This window comes from Chiloscyllium punctatum, chromosome 41 (genome assembly GCF_047496795.1).
Source record: "Chiloscyllium punctatum isolate Juve2018m chromosome 41, sChiPun1.3, whole genome shotgun sequence".
Taxonomy (NCBI): domain Eukaryota; kingdom Metazoa; phylum Chordata; class Chondrichthyes; order Orectolobiformes; family Hemiscylliidae; genus Chiloscyllium; species Chiloscyllium punctatum.
In genome coordinates, this window is record NC_092779.1 from 52,290,822 (window position 1) to 52,311,460 (window position 20,639).

General features: G+C 42.4%; 1 long non-coding RNA gene across 1 annotated transcript; it reads left to right on the forward strand.

The window, feature by feature from the left end:
• The first annotated feature begins 1,904 nt into the window (after nt 1–1,904).
• LOC140465068 (uncharacterized) lies at nt 1,905–17,031 on the forward strand. Its single transcript, XR_011955061.1, has 3 exons — nt 1,905–2,186; nt 9,386–9,489; nt 16,047–17,031. It is a non-coding gene; the product is annotated as an uncharacterized lncRNA (long non-coding RNA).
• Nucleotides 17,032–20,639: the final 3,608 nt, after the last annotated feature.

The following is a 20,639-nucleotide window of genomic DNA, read 5'->3' on the forward strand; positions in this document are numbered from 1 at the left end:
CATTTTCATGCAGAGAGTGGTACGTGCATGGAATGAGCTGCCAGAGGAAGTGGTGGAGACTGGTACAATTGCAACATTTAAGAGGCATTTGGATGGGTATATGAATAGGAAGGGTTTGGAGGGATTTGTGCCAGGTGCATGGCAGGTGGGACTAGATTGGGTTGGGATATCTGGTCAGCATGGACGGGTTGGACCGAAGCGTCTGTTTCCATGGTGTACATCTCTATGACTCTAAATGCTTTTACCATTGACTGTAGATCCTGCCTTGTTGTAAGGAGCAATCCTCACTGCTGACCACCTTGTTGCATGATCTGATCTGCATCACGTGGTAAATTTTCTAAAATCATCCTCTTTAGGGCAGGGATCCACAGGGCCTGCTTGGTTTGGTTTGGTGGTGGAAAACCATTGCTGGTCTAATGAGAAGATTGCTGTCTTAAACAAGGTATAGTTTATTGCATGTTAGCAATTAAGATGTAATTAAATTGTTACAGAGACTCCTTCAAGGTACCGAGCTGTATTCCCACCATACTCTTGTGACATCACCATAGTGGATGGTGCTTTAGGTACTCCTGAAATTTCACACTTTCAGGTCCTTACATCTTTATGTACATGGCATTCTGCTGTAATGTATGTTTCGTTGTTGCAAATTTGCAACAACACGATTGATGAACTGGGGACACTTTTGAGAGCATGAACTTTTAAAGCATGTATTGCTTGTAATGTGACTCTAGCCCCATTGGTTTAAATGATGCTGCTATTATGCGATTTTCTTATAACACAGGGTTGCACGAGAACGGCAGTACTGCGTTATAGCAGAAGCAACTGAAATTGAAACTACCCACATAAAACAATTTAAAAATGCTGTTTTCCTGTCGTTTCAACTATGATTACACTATTAAAGAAAGACCTGCCTTTACACATCCCCCTTAACCACCCCAAAACACTTTACCTTCAAATTCATATTTTGAGTGGAGTCTTTGTTGTAACGTAAGAAATATGATGGCCAACTTTAACAGAGCAAGCTCCCACAGAGGCACAGTGGTTAGCACTGCTGACTCACAGTGCCAGAGACCCGGGTTCAATTCCTGCCTCAGGCGACTCCCTGTGTGGAGTTTGCACATTCTCCCCATGTCTGTGTGGGTTTCCTCTGGGTGCTCTGGTTTCCTCCCACAATCCAAAAATGTGCAAGTTAGGTGAATTGGCTATGCTAAATTGCCTGTAGTGTTAGGTGAGGGGTAAATGTAGGGGAATGGGTCCGAGTGGGTTGCACTTCCGCGGGTCAGTGTGACTTGTTGGGCCGAAAGGCCTGTTTCCACACTGTAAGCAATCTAAAAACCATTTACCTTACGAAGTTATACAGTGTCTCCACTGCATAACCTCCCATCTTTTCTGACTTCCATAATACCTGTTTACCCCTACCCAGCAAATCCAACTTCCACTACCCCGTCACAAATTATAGCCCCTAACCACCTGAATCTTCCAACTCCATTCCCCCATCAGATTCATTCCCTTTTTCCAGCCCATTTCCCCAGTCTCTCTATCACCATTCTCCCTCTCTAACCTCCATTTCCTCTCACTCTTCCACCATTTACTACTCCAATTCCCCCCCCCCCCAATCATTCCACCTTTACTCCACTTCCATTCCTCTCTCTTTCCAGACAACACCAATCCCCTCTTCCTCCACCCACACCCATTCCTGAATTCCTTACCTCCATTTTGTGGCGGTGTCTATGCTGGACTGAGGTGAACAAAGTCAGAAGTCACACGCCACCACGTTATCGTCCAATAGGTTGATTTGAAATCACACGCTTTCAAAGCGCTGCCCCTTCGTCAGGTGAAGTAACAAAGGAGCAGCGTTCCGAAAGCTTATGATTTCAGATCAACCTGTTGGACGATAACGTGGTGCCCTGCGACTTCTGACTTTGCCTATTTCCATTTAAGTCGCTTCTAGCTCCCTCTCCCAGTATGAACAGCCGCCCCTTACCCTGCCCGATCCTGTCTTCACCTACCTCTTGGTCGTAGGCTCCACGTGTACTCACATCACCCCATTGCTGCCACATCCCTGTCAGCCCAGTGGGGAGAATGCTCCACTGAGCAAATTAAAACTCTAAACGACAACGGATACTACTATACCGAGCCACGACGGACATCTGAAGTGACTTCTATCGGTTGTAAGGCGCTTTGGGGTCAGTCTTAGGTCACAAAATAATGTAGTTTAAGTGCAAAATGTTTATTTTCTCTCTATAAATGAATTTGTTATTACAACTGGATACGAACAGATCCATGTCCGGGTACTGAACCTGCAATATTTAGCTGGGTGTGACTGTGCGGGTTCCATTTTCAGTCCTGTACCAGCAGGATTCAGAGCCGCCGAAGTGTGGTTTAAGTTTTTAAAAGCGAATCTAAATCAGAAATTACAGCGATTTCGTGTCCTCAAAGTTAGACATGACCATGTCTGACCATAGGAGCCACGCTAATTAGTTAGAATACAAGATAATTTACAAATAATAGCTCACATCCTGAAAGAATCCTTAGTTGAGTTTGACATAATGTAACAGGATGTTTAGTTTCTGTTGTTATTTCGAGCTGCAGTCAACCAGGCAACGATTTAAAGACACGGTTGGAATTATTTATTTAATCATCCGTCCAATCAATGTCTTAATAGTGCAGTGAGTCTGACTGGGTGAATGTTTTACTACTCTGGGTCAAGTAAGTACAGGCGAGAGACCGCCCTCATCACGCTCTCTATCTCGTGATGACCGAATATTTTCTTCAGAGTCTCCCCTGGGGACAGTCAGGCGTTGTCCCGCTTCGAATGGTTAGTTAACCGGGACCATACCTTTGAAAAAAAAGGGGCGTGAAAAGGTTATACAATCTTCGAACCACGGGATTAAAACACCGTTGAGAATAGTTTGAATTCGTTTGCACAATAGCGAAGGGCGGATTTTCGGGAAGCAAGCTAATCCACACACATTCCGTGCACTGTTGTGTCCTGATCCTATTTAACCTCATTTCCCCTGTTTAGAACAGGCAATCCGTTATATGGCTTTAAGGAAACGTCCAAGAAAGCATTTTTTAGAAAAACAGAAATCCCATTGAAGGATGCTTGTACTATTCTTAATGTATTATCGTATTTAATAATAATTTTGAGGTAAAATTGATCTTCTATCTCGACAAAAAGGCTCTTGCTGGATATTTAATCAATTACATGTCATAAATTTTGTACAAAATTTCTTCACACAGCATGTTTTCAGTGTAGCTATGAATGACGTACCAGAATGATGTCTGTTTCTTGCTCTGCCTGCTGAGTTCTGAAGGGTCCTGGCCAACTCTCCTGCTCCTCTGATGCTGCTTGATCTGCTGTGCTTTTTCCAGCTCCACATTCCATAGACTCTGACTTTCCAGCATCTGCGGTCCTCACTATCTCCAAGTTGCTGAAAACCATACGGTGAAGTCTCTGCCCAAGGATGCCCACCTTGAAGGAGATTTCCTCCCCTCTCCCACGGCAACCCCCTGGTTGTCATCTCCACCCTGAAGCTCTTTGACCACATCCTCAAACAATCGCGCTCCTCCTGCCACATCTCCTTCCTCAGCACATGCCTATGTAGCCAGTATATCCCCCATGGACTCCAGAAAACATTCAGACCATCTGAATTTGGACCAAACCTTGACAACTGCTACCTACAGCACGTCCAAAGCCTCCAGAAATGGTTCTCCCTATGGATCCTCAGCTCCACACTCACCACCATCGTCTCTCAGCCCCAGCTCAGAGCCTTGCTTTCTCAACCTGTAAAGGACTCCACAGTTGTTCATCCTCAGCAGGATCCACACTCTCAACTAACACTTTTTCTCCACCCTATCGGATACCAAAGAGAGTAAGTACACCAAATTCTCTTGTATTTACCACCAGAACCAGGTGACCTCGACTACTCCAGATCCTATCCCTGACCACCTCCTGAATCCACCAGACACCATTAACCACACGGCTGCTCCAGCCGTCCCCACCACCACAGAGGATGACATCATTTCCACCAGTCCTGATGAAGGCTCCTGCCAGAAACATCGACTCTCCTGCTCCTCTGATGCTGCTTCACCTGCTGTGCTTTTGTCCAGTCCCCATATTTCATCAATTCTGACTTTTCAGCATCTGTAGTCCTCTCTATCTCCAAATTGCTGGTGTAACTCACTTTGACCACTGCCCTGTGTGCATCTGAAATTGCTGTGCTGAGGGCCATTTAGTGGAGGAAGCAAAGGGGAATCTCTGCAAAGAGGAAGAGGTCCCACAATGGGTCACCCAGTAACACCACCCCTACACAACAATGAATCAGGGTCAGTCCTCAGGAGGCAGCAGTTCACAAAGGGAGTAGGGACAAAATAGTGCTCGTGACTTGAAGACACTCTGACCTCATGTATAGACTCTCTACAGTGTGGAAGCAGGTCTTTAGCCCATCAAGTCCACACTGTTCTTTCAAAGAGCATCCCATCCTATCCCTGTAACCCGGCATTTCCAGTGACTAATCCACCAAGCCTGCAAGTCCCTGGACACCATGGCCAATCCACCCAATCTGATGAAGGGCATATGCCAGAAACATCAATTCTCCTGCTGCTCAGATGCTGCCTGACCGGCTGTGCTTTTCCAGCACTACACTCTCGACTCTGATCTCCACCTGCAGTCCTTACTTTCTCCCAGTCCACCTAATCTGCACATCTTTGGACTATGGGAGGAAACTGGAGCACCCAGAGCATGGGGAAAATGTGCAAACTCAGTCGTCCAAGGCTGGAGTCAAACTTGGGTCCCTGGTACTGTGAGGCAGCAGTGCTAACCACTAAGCCATAGACTGCCTGCTACCACTCTGGAGGTATACATGGTGCTGCTTCCCAATTTCAGCAAACCCTGTAACCTGCTGGAGCACCAACTGCTATGAGAGTCAGCAGGTCCATCAAGAACTTAGGTTCACATCAACGATCACTGCTACCTGGGTGTCTGCAGACAGACTGCGTAGAAACAGTCTGAGCCTGCCTGCCTACTAGCAAGGAAGGGTCTCATGATCTTTGGCTGAGATCCCACTGCAAGCACTGATATATTGAGGGGTCTTGTTTCTGGAATAGAAGTTGAGACAGTGATCAACAGACACACCAGTGCTGGTGACACACCAGCATGTTGTGTTGTCATGGAGGTGGTCACTACTTCCACGACATGTAGCAGAACTCCTCCTGGATATTTGCGGAAGGCAGTCAGGCAGGCCTGTCAATAAACGAAGCACTTTGCTATGTATCGTTCACCTGTATGCTGGCCCATTAAGAAGTACATTGCCTGTGACCTTGTCCTCGGAGAGTTTGCACACAAGTTGTCCCTATTTGTAGCCCATTGTTTCGCCGTGCATATGTATTAATCAGCTGTGGTTCAACCAGTACCAATCTTTCCTTTTGAGTCAGAAGTTTTTGGGTTGCAGTCCCACTCAAGAACCCAAGCACAAAAATCAAGGGAAACACTCCTGTGTAGTATTGAGGGGATACTGCTCTGACAGAGGCATTTGGATTGGATGTTAAACCAAGGCTTGTTCATCCCTCTTGTGTGGCCGGAAAAGATCTCATGGCACTATTTTGGAAAAAAAGCAAGAGTTTTCACTTACAGCCTGCCTAACGTTTATCCTGAGACATCATAACAACTCAATACTGATCTTTATAATTTTGCTGTTTGTGGGAGCTTGCTGTATAAAAGTTGACAGCTGCCTTTCTAACCATTAGGGGCTGTGGCATAGATTTGTGTTGAGTCGGGCAGAGGGATTTGTAAACAGGATCCACTTCCAGGATTTCTGCCCCTTCTGGTGTCCGACAAGTGTTGCCAGCACTGTGAAAGATCACAGCAAATAGCCGCTGTGCAACATGCCGACACTTGCCAACTCCTTGGGGCAGTGGACATTTTCAAATCCCTCACCAATTTTGTGGAATTAGACTTCTCTCTGGCGTCTTAGAGAAGTTGTGCATCACAAAAGGAACCTGGACCTGAGCCAAAGACAAAAATACAAGAAGACAAAATTCAGCATTCCTATTGAAATATATTGGCCCTCTTTCCTTCTTAGAAAACTGTCAGTCAAACACAGCCATTCATTACAGCAATTTCACAAGTCTGCTATCGCTCTAGAATGCTTAATCCTACATACAACCATTGAAAAACTGCATCAAAAAGAGAGTAACTTAATAGAGATGTCCGTTAACCAAATATTGCACTCCCTTTCCAACCGTGTATTACCTGCTGAGCTCAGCATATTAGTCATGCTTGGTACTTAGCCAATCATCCGTAATTATGTCATCCAGAAAATACATGTTTGCTTCTATTGATATTGAAGAGATATGGTGGGCATGGGTTGTAATTTGGAACACGGAAGGTGTAAGGATGCACAGAGAGTGCAGTGATGTAATAGGATGATGGGATTATGGGAGTTGGGTAATGGCTGTCTGGTGGGGTGCAAAGAAGAGCCAAGTAATTATGATTACAATTGGGTCAATATCTCATTGAATTGAGGAAGGTCTGAACATGTTGGTCTTGTCATTCGTCTGCTTCCAGGAACAGTTGGGTCGCACCCCCTTCTGTCCCTGCCTCCCTCCCCGAGATGAAAATAGATTGAGCGGTGGTCTCCTTTTAATGGGGATAGTTTTGAGGGGTCAGGAACTTTCCTAACTTCAGATACCTTTCTTCTTGACAAAACCTGCCCAATGTACAAGTGGCAGTGGGTAACGTAGCTTCCATAAGTGAATAGTTGTAAGCTTTTAGAAACATGGAAACTTACCTTTGTGGCTGGTATTATTGTAAGGTGTGTGTAGGTGAGGACATCAGAGGTAAGACCGGAGTGTCAGGGTGTGCTGTTGGCTGAGTAGTAGAGGTCTGGTGCATTTAGCAATGTGAGAATTGTGTAATTTGTTGGCCAAGAGATGTAATGTGCAGATGTATTGACTCTCCTTGAGCATCTGAATGAGGTTATTGATGTTTTTCTGGCACATCTGCAACATTCTGGGAACCAGAACTCTGGGCATTGAACATTCTTGCCAGTTGCTCCTATTCCCTTCTGAGGATGAGTCTTGAGGGCTTTGTGCCTCACTGCCAAATGGCTTCTTTCCTGGCCACCAGATGGTTTCTTCACAATGCTCCTCAGTCTCCTGCAGTGCATTGAGGAAATCAGCAGCAGAGTAAAGATAAGGGCTGTGTAGTAACTGGGAGAAACTGAGGACTGCAGAGATCAGAGTCAAGAGTGTGGTGCTTGAAAAGCACAGCAGGTCAGGCAGCATCTGAGGAGGAGGAGAATCAATGTTTTGGGCATAAGCTCTTCATCAGGAATCATGCCGAAACGTTGATTCTCCTGCTCCTCGGATGCTGTCTGACCTGCTGTGCTTTTCCAGCACCACTGTATGGTAACTGCTTAGGGCTGTGCTGATTTTGGAGAAATTTAGGTAGGTACATGAATTTTAGATGCTGCCCACCTAATTTTAACACGTACAAGCATGTGAATTGTGGTAAATTGGCCCAAAATTCAGAGCAGATGAACTCTTTGTACTTGGTCAAATAATTCAGATCCACTCAGAAACTACAACTCTTGAAATTTAGTTGCTGTAGTTTGGCAAACTTTAACGCAGCATAGAAGTTTGATGGGTTTTATACTTTTTTCAGAGGAGTTGTTCTAGTTACAGTTCTTGCCCAATCTCTTGACTGTCACAGTAGTCATACACATAGCTGATCTACTTTACCAATCTCTATTAATGCCATACCTCTGCAGACATGCATCAGTCATGTATATAACAAGGCAGTCACTTAGGGTAGGTGGGGAAGGAGCAGAGGCCTGGAATGATCTTACATTCATCCAATACCCATGCGTAAGTTTCTCATTAGTGTCTAATGATCAGTTCCCCATCAATTATTCTGATTGCAGTCCATTGAAATACACTGTTGCTTCTCTGTTTAAGGTTAGGAAGCTTGGCATTTACTAAGAACTGAAACTAAGAACTGAAACTGGGCTTTTCCTAGTTTGTGGTGAGGAAGCTTGTCCTCACTCCAGTTTCTACTAAGATGCTGCAAAGATGCATTGGTTTGAGCATTTCTAGTGTAGCTTTGTTTTGGCCCCAGCTGTTGGGCACTGATATCAGTTGTTGCATGAATGTATCCATGTCAAAAAATGAGCAGAAACCATAGTTCTAATGGTGGGTTATACCTGAATGATTGATTCTTTTATTCCTTTATCCTCAGTTCCAGTGGTCCAGCATTTTTTGCTTTTATGCAAAATGCTTCATTTGGTTTAAGAAATAATTTAGCAATACAAATAATTGTGTCAGTCAAAGCCCAAAAAGAAGAAAGGTAGTTATTATGCAAAAGCACGTGTTTTAGCATAATGAAAGCATGTTTTGACATGATTCCCATTTTAGAGTGACATCACAAATGGATGAAGCTCATGTGCCAAAAGGGTATGAACAAATCTATTTAATATGTAGTGGTCACAAATGGGGATAACAGTTAAAATATTTATCAAAACCAGTGGAAAGGGTGTTGAGATTACAGCCCACCCTTTCATTTCTTGTTAAAATGCAGAACATGTCCAGCGTGCCGATTTAATATCTTCCTTCAGGCAGATGCACTGCATGTGTTCTTTAACATAAGACCACATTCATGCAAGAGCTTGGAACTTTGGATTGTGATTTGCAGGGCTCTAGATTTAATATAAGCTAATTGAATGGCAACATGGTCTTCTGTATTTATTTCTAGTATTTTGTAGTACTCAAAGTCAACATTGCTCTGCTTGGGAGCAATTGACATGGGTAGAATTGGTTTGATCACAAGATATACGTGAAGTGATTTAACCATTTTAATTCATTTATGCACAGCAAGCATAGAGTTGGGACACGTGTAGTGCGGTACTGGGTACAACTTTGTATTTTCTCTTAAAGAGCTGACATCATCAAAAGTTAACTAGAGGGCTTGGCCAGTGCATTGTGATTTTAAGCAAAGTGTAACTAAAACAAGGATTCATAACTTTTCACCTCCACTGCTCTCAGCAAGCTTTCATTCCACATGTATGAAAATTATATGAAAACTTGCCAACTTTGGACTTGATTTTGTCTCTTACTGAGTTAAACCTGTGTTGCTTTGACATATTTTATTGGAAGTGATGTTGTTCTTTATGTTTTTGATATAGTTATTCCAGATCTGAATTCATTTCTGTGTACAACAAAAGCCCTCATGTAAATCTGCTAAAATGTCTACGTCATTTTCAGTTTTTGTCTTAAATGATTTGACATTGTCCATGGACTACTTGTGCTGCATTAACACATAACTTTAGATAATTTGGATAAATCATGCAAATGCTTAAAAAACACAATATTTTCTCTTTTTTTTCAGGATACAGGAATGTCTGGGGGAAGATAATGAGATGACAATGTAAACATCCCAATACTTGTATTTTGAATAAAAGCTTGAAAACGTGTTCATCTCTAAAGTTCGGGGTAAAAGTTGTATTAAGTATCATAAGTGCTTGATCCCAGCTTTCACCATTTTAAAACCTTTTAAAACTACCTTTAATTCATTGCTGCTGGTTTATTATCCTGTTTTAGTTCCAGAAGGATCATTAGGCTTATGTTATTCACTTCTTTTTTCTTCCAATATTCATTCCACTTTCTGTATCTCCTTCTCTCTTCTTGCTCCTGGAGGCTAGGATGCTTAGCCAGGAGCAATGTTCCACAATTACTGTTAAAGCAATTTCTTACCAGGTTGCTTGGTGCTTTGCTTGACTGGATGGAAATATTAATTTTTCAGAGTTCCCTGAAATTTGATAGCTTCAAAAGCCCACATTTTCCAAAAACTCATCTTTATAATGAGCTGTGGCAAAGGTATAATACCCTGTGAATGAAAAGCATATTTTCAATTCTGTGCAATTATTATTTTGATGTTAGTTTTAAATATTGATCACATTTACTCCAAATTACTGTTCCAGTAAATTCTGAAAGTCCTGTTGTCTTGAGAAAACAAGTGAAGTGTCTTTAGTAGGATAGGAATGTGAATGATGACGTTTCTCGTAGGAAAGATCATGTGCAATTGATTAGATTAGATTAGATTCCCTGCAGTGTGAAAACAGGCCCTTTGGCCCAACTAGTCCACACCGACCATCTGAAGAGTAAGCCACCCAGACCCATTCCCCCTAACTAATGCACCTAACTCTTTGGGCAATTTAGCATGACCAATTCACCTAACCTGCACATCTTTGGACTGTGGGAGGAAACTGGAGCGCCTGGAGGAAACCCACGCAGACACGGGGAGCTTGTGGAAACTCCACACAGATAGTCACCTGAGGCTGGAATCGAACCTGGGTCCCTGGCGCTGTGAGGCAGCAGTGCTAACCACCGCCACCGTGCCGCCCTATTGTGACCATAATTCACCTAAAAAGGGCAGTTAATATTATGTCAATATGCTAAAGGAGTGTGAACATACTGCATCTATTCCAAATTCAACAAGGAACATTTTTCAGGGAAACATACTCAATACGTTTTGCACTTCTCTACTGTCCAGTAGGGATTCTGAATAAGTTACTTTTCTTCTAATTCAGTTGCCCTCTGGGCAAAGAGTACAACTTATTACTGCACATAAATGTTGTCATTCATCTGGCTTTGGGAATTAAATAATTTCATTGGACTGGCACTATGGGAAGGTGAAAATCTTGGTCCTTTCAATTTTGCAAAGGTGCATTTATGACAAAAATGAAGCACAGAAACATATCCAATTGAAAATGAACTCATCAAAATCAGGCCCTGTGTTCAAAAAAAAGGATATTAGTGTATGGAATGTTATATATATTTTTTCTTTTTTCATAGTTACATGTAGGTGGCATGGTGGCTCAGTGGTTAGCACTACTGCCTCACTGCAACAGGGGATTCAGGTTCGATTCTACCCTCGAGTGACTGTGTGGAATTTGCATATTGTTCTCATGTCTGCTTGGTTTGCTCCCACAGTCCAAAGATGTGCAGGTTAGGTGGAATGGCCATGCTAAATTACCCATAATGCCCATGGATGTGCCGGCTTCGTGGATTGAGTGGGCTGCTATTCAGAGGTTTGGTGTGGATTTGATGGGCTGAATGGCCTACTTCCACACGGTAGGGATTGAATAATTCTAGGGTTAAAAAGATAGTTTAAAATGGCCCTCCCGATTTGCTATATGGTAAAGGAGAATACAGATTGTTTGTCTAGTAATCACAAGGAGGTTTCCAGACTGTAATATCTTCTGTTGTGAGTTGGTTTCATCTGCTGCTTATGTACTTAGCTTTCAAAGTCTCATTGTTACTTAAAGTTCACAGAATAATTCTTATTAGGCAGGAGTTTCCTTTAGTTGACAAAACCCTCTCCAGGCCACATTAGTACATGTTTATTTAGATTAATGACTTGTAAAAATAAGTTGGGTCATTCAGTTTGCTTATTTTTATTATGTGTTACAGTCAAAGTTGCTGTTGCAACATGCACTTCACATATTGTAGTCTAGTGCTATAGATAATGACAATCAAAACTCCAGTTGATCTGGGATTAAATATGATCGTTGTCTCTTTTTTTTAGAAAGATTTGCAATCTAAGGGAGGCAGTGACTGATTAGATTAAATTACATTACATTACAGTATGGACTGTCACTGGTGAAACCCGGACACTCCTTGTTTTCCCATTCCCAGGTTTCTAGTAACCAACAAAGACAAAGTGAAGCAGAACCCCCCCAACCCCCCAAGAGAAAAACCAAAAGTTGCCCAGTGCCATCAATTCACCCAAAAGTTACACCTTCCTTCACACGTAGCTCTTCCATTTTACAGTTGAAGCAGAGCTCTCACATTATTTGTTGATATTTCAGGTTTTCACAAAGATCTGTAGCTCGGGCTGTGGATGAGGTAGTTTGCTGAGCTGCTGGGTTACTGTGTTAACATTTCGTTACCATACTGGTTATCAGTGCAACTTCTGTGAAGTGCTGTTGTTCTGTCTCACTTGGTTTTTACATGGCCCAGGAGAAAGTGAGGACTGCAGATGCTGGAGATCAGAGTTGAAAATGTGTTGCTGGAAAAGCGCAGCAGGTCAGGCAGCATCCAAGGAACAGGAGAATCGACGTTTTGGACATCAGCCCTTCTTCAGGATTTCTGAAGAAGGGCTATGCCCGAAACGTCGATTCTCCTGTTCCTTGGATGCTGCCTGACCTGCTGCGCTTTTCCAGCAACACATTTTCAGCTTTTACATGGCCCAGTCTGTTTGGGTAAGTGACACTTTGGGGTCTTCTCTGCAGCAGTTTGTACACTTGTGTGTTTGTTGATGGCCTTTTTGGTGGAAAACCAGGCTTCCAAGAACACTCTTGCCTGTCTTTGGTTGGCTTGTCTTAGACTGGTTACTTTGTCATAGTCAAATTAATGGCCCTTGTGGTCTTTGTGTACAAAGATAAGGGACAGTGGATCCTGTCATTTAGTTGGCAGAAGTCGGGTGGCTAGTTTTCTTCCCAATTGTCTGATGTAGTGCTTGTTGCAATGGATTTTGTATGTTGTGGGTGTGTGGCCCTTTTGTCCTGTTAAGTAGTTGACATAGTCTGGCTGTTGGTTGGTGTGCCACCATAATACCTTGTAGTTTTAAAAGCCTGGTCATTAATTCTGATACTTTCTTCATGTAGGGAAAGGTGGCTGGTATGTTGGTAGGTAATGTATCTTCTTGGCATTGTCTGTTGGATAAGCATTGGCAGACAAAACAGATGGGGTAGCTGTTGTTAGCAAAGACTTTGTGTAAGTGATCTTCTTCTTTCTTGTGCAGTTCAATGTGTCCTGGCTCTTTGAATCATGTCCTGACATACCTATTTTGTGGATGTTGGGATGGTTGCTATTGTAGTTGAGGATCTGGTCTGTGTGGGTGGGTTTCCTGTATACTTTAGTTGTAAATCCCCCATTGGCCATCTGTTCTACCATGACATCTAGGCGTCGGTGTCGGAGTTGTTGGTTGTTCTCTTCCTCCCTGGTAAATTTGATACCGGTGAGTATACTGTTAATGAGGTGGTGTGTTTCCTCTAGTCTTGTACATTTGATGATAATACAGTCCCCATATTATATCTGTAATTTTGGTTGTATTAGGGGAAGGGCTGTGTTTTCAAATCTCTGCATGACTGCTTCTGCTATTAGTCCTGAGATGGAAGAGCCTATCGATGTGCTTGTTGACTTGTTGTTATATCTAGCCGTTGAAGATAAAGTGGGCATGTTGTCTGTGCTGATGGTGTTGCTAGGAGTCATTGTTACTGGATCCTCTAGTAGTGTAGCGATTGTTTCCTTGGCTAGTCGTATGTCAATGGAGGTGAATAGCAGTCATCCCAACGTCCACAAACATAGGTGTGTCAGGACACTATTCAAAAGAGCTGAGGCACACTGCAACACACCAGAACTGTGCAAGGAAAGAGGAAGAACAATTACACAAAGTCTTTGCTAACAACAGCGACCCCATCAGCTTCAACTACCAATGCCTCTCCAACAAAAAGAAGACGTTGTACCTACCAACATATCAGCCACCTTTCCCTATGTGAAGAACATATTAGAATTAACGACCGGGCTGTTACAACCACTAAGTATTATGGTGGTACACCAACCGATAGCCATACTACGCCAACTACTTAACAGGACAAAGTACCCTATACCCCCAACATATAGGACCAACATTGTATACAAAATCCATTGCAACAAGCACTACATCAGACAAACAGGAAGAAAACTAGCCATCCGACTTCTGGCAACTAAACGACAGGATCAACTCTCCCTCGTCTCTGTACACACAGACCAAGAGGGCCATCAATTTAACTATGACAAAGTAACCAATCTTGGGAAGCATGGTCTTCTACCAAAAAGACCATTAACAAACACACAGAGATAAACCTCGTGTACAAACCGCTTCAGAGAAGACCGCGAAGTGTCACTCACCCCAACTGTCCAGTCCATGTGAAAACTAAGCAAGACAGAACAACAGCACTTCATGGAAGCTGGATGATGCTACCCAGCGTGGTAAGGAAACACCTACGTGGTAACCCAGCAGCTCGCGAGCTCACCGACTCCCTAATTTGTTGGTATTATGGTGTTTGTTGGGCTGTGATTTCCAATTATGTTGCAATAAATGCCACATACTTTGCATTTCAGTATTATTGCCTTGGTAGAAATGATTAGATTAGATTAGATTACTTACACTGTGGAAACAGGCCCTTCAGCCCAACAAGTCCACACCACCCTGCCGAAGCGCAACCCACCCATACCCCTACATTTACCCCTTATATAACACTACGGGCAATTTAGCATGGCCAATTTACCTAACCTGCACATTTTTGGACTGTGAGAGGAAACCGGAGCACCTGGAGGAAACCCATGCAGACTTCCTGTTTGTCTGATGTAGTGCTTATTGCAATGGATTTTGTATACCACGTTGGTCCTATATGTTGGGTGTATAGGGTCCTTTGTCCTGTTAGATTAGATTAGATTAGATTAGTTTGGCCCAACAAGTCCACACCGACCTGCCACCCACCCAGACCCATTCCCCTACATTTACAACTACTGGCAATTTAGCATGGCCAATTCACCTAACCTGCACATTTTTGGACTGTGAGAGGAAACCGGAGCACCCAGAGGAAACCCACGCAGACACGGGGAGAATGTGCAAACTCCACACAGTCAGTCACCTGAGGCGGGAATTGAACCCGGGTCTCTGGCGCTGAGAGGCAGCAGTGCTAACCACTGTGCGCTGCCCACTGAGATGTGCATTTTAAAACCAAACAACAAATTGCAATGTTTTTCCTTTAATATTTCATGATGTGCAGTAAAATTGCAGTCAATCAAATCATGAAAGGGGCAACCCACAAATTTGTGCAAAGCAGTTTGTTGAGATATTTGGAGAGGCACCTATTTAACCTGATTTGGTTACAAATGTAATCTGTGTAATAGAGAAATGAAACTGCAGTGACATGGTAAATATGTGAAAAGTATCTTTACAAGCTGTTCACACCTGACAATGATCTGACCGTGTATAGTAAAAACATTGAAAACATTTGGAGTTATCTCTGGAAAATCTCTAATTTATTTCCGTTTAGTGTACAACCTTCAGGTGAGTTATAGAATCATGGAGATGTCCAGCACAGAAACAGACCCTTTAGTCCAACTTGTCCATGCCAACCAGATATCTGAACCCAATCTCCTCCCATTTGCCAGCACTTGGCCCATATCCCTCTAAACTCTTTCTATTCATTTACCCATCCAGATGCCTTTTAAATGCTGTGATTGTACCAACCAACCTCCCACCACTTCCTCTAGCAGGTCATTCCATATATGCACCACGTGAAAGAGTTGCCCCCTTTTATATCTTTTATATCTTTCCCCTCTCATCCTAAAACTATGCCCTCTAGTTCTGGACTCACCCACCCCAGGGAAAAGGACTTGTCTATTTACCCTATCCATGCCCCTCATGATTTTATAAACCTCTAGAAGGTCACCCCTCAGCCTCTGATACTCCAGGGAAAGCAGCCATATGGAGTCAACATGTTTTACCAGGGTAATGGGTGGGTAGTTATTGGACCTTCCAGGGCCATCAGGATGATGATCTTTCCTTCCTTCCTTCCTTTTGAAATATTTTGTCCACTTTTCTGATTCACACCTCACAACTATTGGCAGTTATTCAGGTAGGTTTATTAGCCTCAAACTGCATGGGTAGTGAAGTGACATGCAAAACAACGTGGCTTCTTGGACTTCCCTATTTAAGAAATGACTGCTTTTAGATACCAACCTCGTTGGCACAGACCATAGCAGTGACATGTTCCTTGCTTTGCTTTCCATTGTTAAACATTTCATCCTAATACATTGAAGAGTGATCTGATGAAAGATTGTAAAACAGTCCAGTTTCATCTGTGTTTAAAAACATTTGTGTCTTGGTGCAAACTTGTTCAGGACAAGGACATGACAGTTTTGCAGCTATTGCTGTAGTTTTACTTGTGATTCGCATTATAATTTGACTTAACTCTGTTCTAATTGGTTGGCAGTGTTGTACTAATCTGGAGACACCATTGCAGCACTTCAGCCTACCACAGGTACCCTTCCATTGGATTTTCTGTTCTGCCAAGAGGAATAGCTCACAGTTTTGTCAAAACCAGAGTTTTGGATCAACTGAATTTGACTTCTCATAATCTAATATATTTTTGTTTGCAAGCTATTTGAGTTAAGAATGCATTCTGCTGCACCTTCATGGTACAGTATTTCTACTTCCAAACTATCTTTTGTGAATGAGCAATGTTCAAAGAAACCTAAATCTGGCTTTAACATTGATTCCTTTGGGAACTTTTACGGTTCATTTAATTTTACTTAAAGTTGTGATTTTCAGGAAAATAATCAAACTGTAAGTAATGGTTTGCTGAAGTTATGCTGGGTTGATTTTACCATCATTTTGAAGCAAACAGTAATAGATGAAGGTCAAAGATACTGTTATAGAACAGCAGTGAAATACTTCCCAAGGTCATAAGGGGCATTGTTTGTGCTTTTGTTTTACAGTGAACGTTTTCTGTAATAGGAGTAGCAATAGTTACAGCTATAATTATTCATTTTATGTTTATTGTTGAATAAATCTTTCTGTAAGTTTATAATCTAAGCCACAGTCTGGGGTATGTTTATTCTATTACTTTCCAGAGTCAAAGAAACCCCATGTTGGAGCACATGATATATTCAGTGACAGCTATTTTCTGTTTGTCTCTTGAACTTTACAACATTTATCTAGATATTGGGTAAATAAAAAAGCATATGAGTTTGGAAGCAAGAATGCTTGTTTATGAAAGTGTTATGTTTATTCTATTACTTTCCAGAGTCAAAGAAACCCCATGTTGGAGCACATGATATATTCAGTGACAGCTATTTTCTGTTTGTCCCTTGAACTTTACAACATTTATCTAGATATTGAGTAAATAAAGAAGCATATGAGTTTGGAAGCAAGAATGCTTGTTTAAGAAAGTGTTATGTGATGTTTGAATAATAAAGTATGTGATGTAAAAACCTAATTAATAACAGTTTATTTTTAATTGTCTCAGTCCACCTTTTATGATTCAATCCTTACTTTCCTGGTGAAGGGCTCTTGCCTGAAACATCGATTCTCCTGCTCCTCAGATGTTGCTTTTCCAGTACCGCACACTCGACTCTTACTTTCTCATATATCAAGTATTTCCTATTTCCATTCTCACCATTTTATTTGGTCTGAATTGAATTTTAATATCACCTCTATTGGCATTACGTACTTCCAAAAACCTCAGTTTTTTCTCCTTCCTGCAAAATACATCTTCCTCCCTCAAGATCAAGAGCTGCACAAAACTTGAATATACTCAAAACATGAAACATTGAAACAGAACATAGCAGCAAGAGTATCCCCATGTCTGCTCTGCTTTTGAGTATGATCAGGGCTGATCCTCTGTCTCCGTACTATACTCCCAATATGCTTTGATATCTTTGAGGCTGTCCAGAAACTCTAATCTAAAAATCTATCCAATTCTTTCATAAATATATTCAGTGACTTCAGTCTTCCATGGTAGAGAATTCCACTGGGTCACCACCTGCTGAGTAAGAAATGACTGCTTCTCTTAATCCTAAATGTTTGGGGTCCCTTGGCTCAGGAGAACAGCATCCCTGTATCCTGTTTGTCCAGCCCTATCAACAGTTTATGTTTTAGTGTGGTTCCCTCTTTATTTTCTGAACTCCAGTGGATTCAGGCCTAGTCAATCAAATCTCTCCTCATATGACAAACCTGCCACTTCAAGGATCAGCTTGGTGAACTCTGTTAAACTCCCTCTATAGCCTCTTGGAGAAAAAAAACAAAACAGCACACATCACTCACCAAGACCCTGTGCAGCTGCAGCAAGGGCATCTTTGTTCCTGAACTCAAATTCCCTGAGCTCTGACTTACTGTCCTTTCCCCATTTCAACTTTGATTTTACTGTGCTACACTAGAGAGGAAGCAGTTACGAGGAGCTAGCTTGTTTGGTCAGGTCAATATTTTAGCCTGAAAGTTTTTTATATCACACAGTATAATGATCAGAAGTATTCAATACAAGGCTCTCGCAAGAAAAAGAAATTGCTTACATTAACCTTTTGCCTATCTCTCCTTCACCTCAGAAGATGTAATGCACCATGTTTCTGTAAATGACTGTACATAATCAGCTTTAAGATATATCTTAAATTGAGACAAAAGGTTGGATTTTCATCCTTGAGTAGGAATAGATTGCTGTGAGATTTCCCAAACTTGCAGTCCTGCCTCCTATTTGGCAGGGTCTGCAGAAGCTGTTTGCATCCACAGAGGCAGGAGCTGCATGGTGTCAGTCATGCCATCTCCAAACACATGCCAGGAGCAGAAACTCAGGTCAGCTTACATTGAGGCTGTCCAGATAAAAGGCCCGTCTCCTTTCACTGAGACATTGGATCAGTTCTAGAGATAAGCGTGAGGTATTCCTAATCCTCATTCAAACACTTCCTTACACACCCTCACCCTCATGCCAAAATCATCTCTTAAACCTCCATGAACACCTAATCCCATACCTCCTTCACTTCACCCTCAACCTCCAAATCCCTCTCATCTTCATACTAGAACAAAGAAAATTACAGCACAGCAACAGGACTTTTGGCCCTCCAAGCCTGCACTGAGCCAGATCCTCTATCTAAACCTGCTGCCTATTTTCTAAAGATCTGTATCCCTTTGGTCCCTGCCCATTCATGTACCTGTCCAGATACATCTTAAATGATGCTATCTTTCCTATCACCTCTGGCAACGCATTCCAGGCCCCCACCATCCTGTACGTAAAGAACTTTTCACACATATCTCCCCCAAGCCTTTCCCCTCTCACCTTAAACTTGTAACTCCTCGTAATTGAGTTCCGCACTCTGGGAAAAAGTGTCTTGCTATCCACCCTGTCTACACCTCTCATGATTTTGTAGACCTCAATCAGGTCCCCCCTCAACCTCCCATCTTTCTAATGAAAATAATCCTAATCTATTCAACCTCTCTTCATAGCTAGAGCCCTCCATACCAGGGAACATCCTGGTGAACCTCCTCTGCACCGTCTCCAAAGCATCCACATTCTGCTGGTAATGTAGCGACTAGAACTGTGTTCAGTATTCCAAATGTGGCCAAACCAAAGTCCCATACAACTGTAACATGACCTGCCAACTCTTGTACTCAGTACCCTGTACGATGAAGGAAAGCATGCTGTATGCCTTCTTGACCACTTTACTGACCTGCATTCCCACCTTCAGGGAACACTGGACCTGAACACCCAGATTTCTCTGTATGTCAATTTTCCCCAGGACCTTTCCATTTACTGTGTAGTTTGCTCTTGAAATGGATCTTCCAAAATGCATCACCTCGCTTTTGCCTGGATTGAACTCCATCTGCCATTTCTCCAATCTATCTATATTCTGCTGTATTCTCTGACAGTCTCCTTCATTATATGCTACTCCACCAATCTTGGTGTCATCTACAAACTTGCTAATCAGGCAACCAATATCTTCCTCCAAATCATTTATAAATATCACAAACAACAGTGGTCCCAGCATGGATCCCTGTGGAACACCACTGGTCACAGCTGTCCATTTTGAGAAACTCCCCTTCACTACTACTCTGTATCTTTTTGCCAATCCAGTTCTCTATTCATCTAGCTAGTACACCCTGGACCCCATGCAACTTCACCTGCTCCATCAGCCTACCATAGGGAACTTTATCAAACACCTTACTAAAGTCCATGTATATGACATCTACAGCCCTTCCCCCTTTGTCACCTCCTCAAATAAATCTATTAGCTTTGTAAGACATGACCTTCCCCCGCACAAAACCATGCTGCCCATTACTGATAAGCTCATTTTCTTCCAAATGGGAATAGATCTTATCTCTCAGTATCTTCTCCACAGCTTCCCTACCGCTGACATCAGGCTTACCGGTCTATAATTACCTGGATTATCCCTGCCACCCTTCTTAAACAAGGGGACAACATTAACAATTCTCTAGTCCTCAAGGACCTCACCTGTGTTCAAGGATGCTGCAAAGATATCTGTTAAAGCCCCAGCTATTGCTTCTCTCACTTCCTGCAGTGACCTGGGATAGATCCCATCTGGACCTGGGGACTTGTCTATATTACTCTCTTTTAGAATACTCAAAACCTCCTCCCTCCTTATACTGACTTGACCTACAGTACTCAAAGATCTATCCCTAACCTTAACATCCGTCATGTCCTTCTCCGTGAATAGCAATGTAAAGTACTCATTAGGAATCTCCCCCATTTTTCTCTGACTCCACAGATAACTTTCCTCCTTTGTCCCTGAGTGGACCAACCCTTTCTCTAGTTTCCCCTTGCTCCTTATGTATGAAAAAAAGGCTTTGGGATTTTCTTTAACCTTGTTTGCTAAAGATATCTCATGACCCTTTTTAGTCCTCTTAATTCCTTATTTCAGATTGGTCCTATATTCCCAATATTCTTCCAAAGCTTTGTCTGTCTTCAGTAGCCTAGACTTTATGTACGCATTCCTTTTCCTCTTAGCTAGTCTCATAATTTCACCTGTCATCCATTGTTCTCTAACCTTGCCATTTCGACCCCTCATTTTTACAGAAA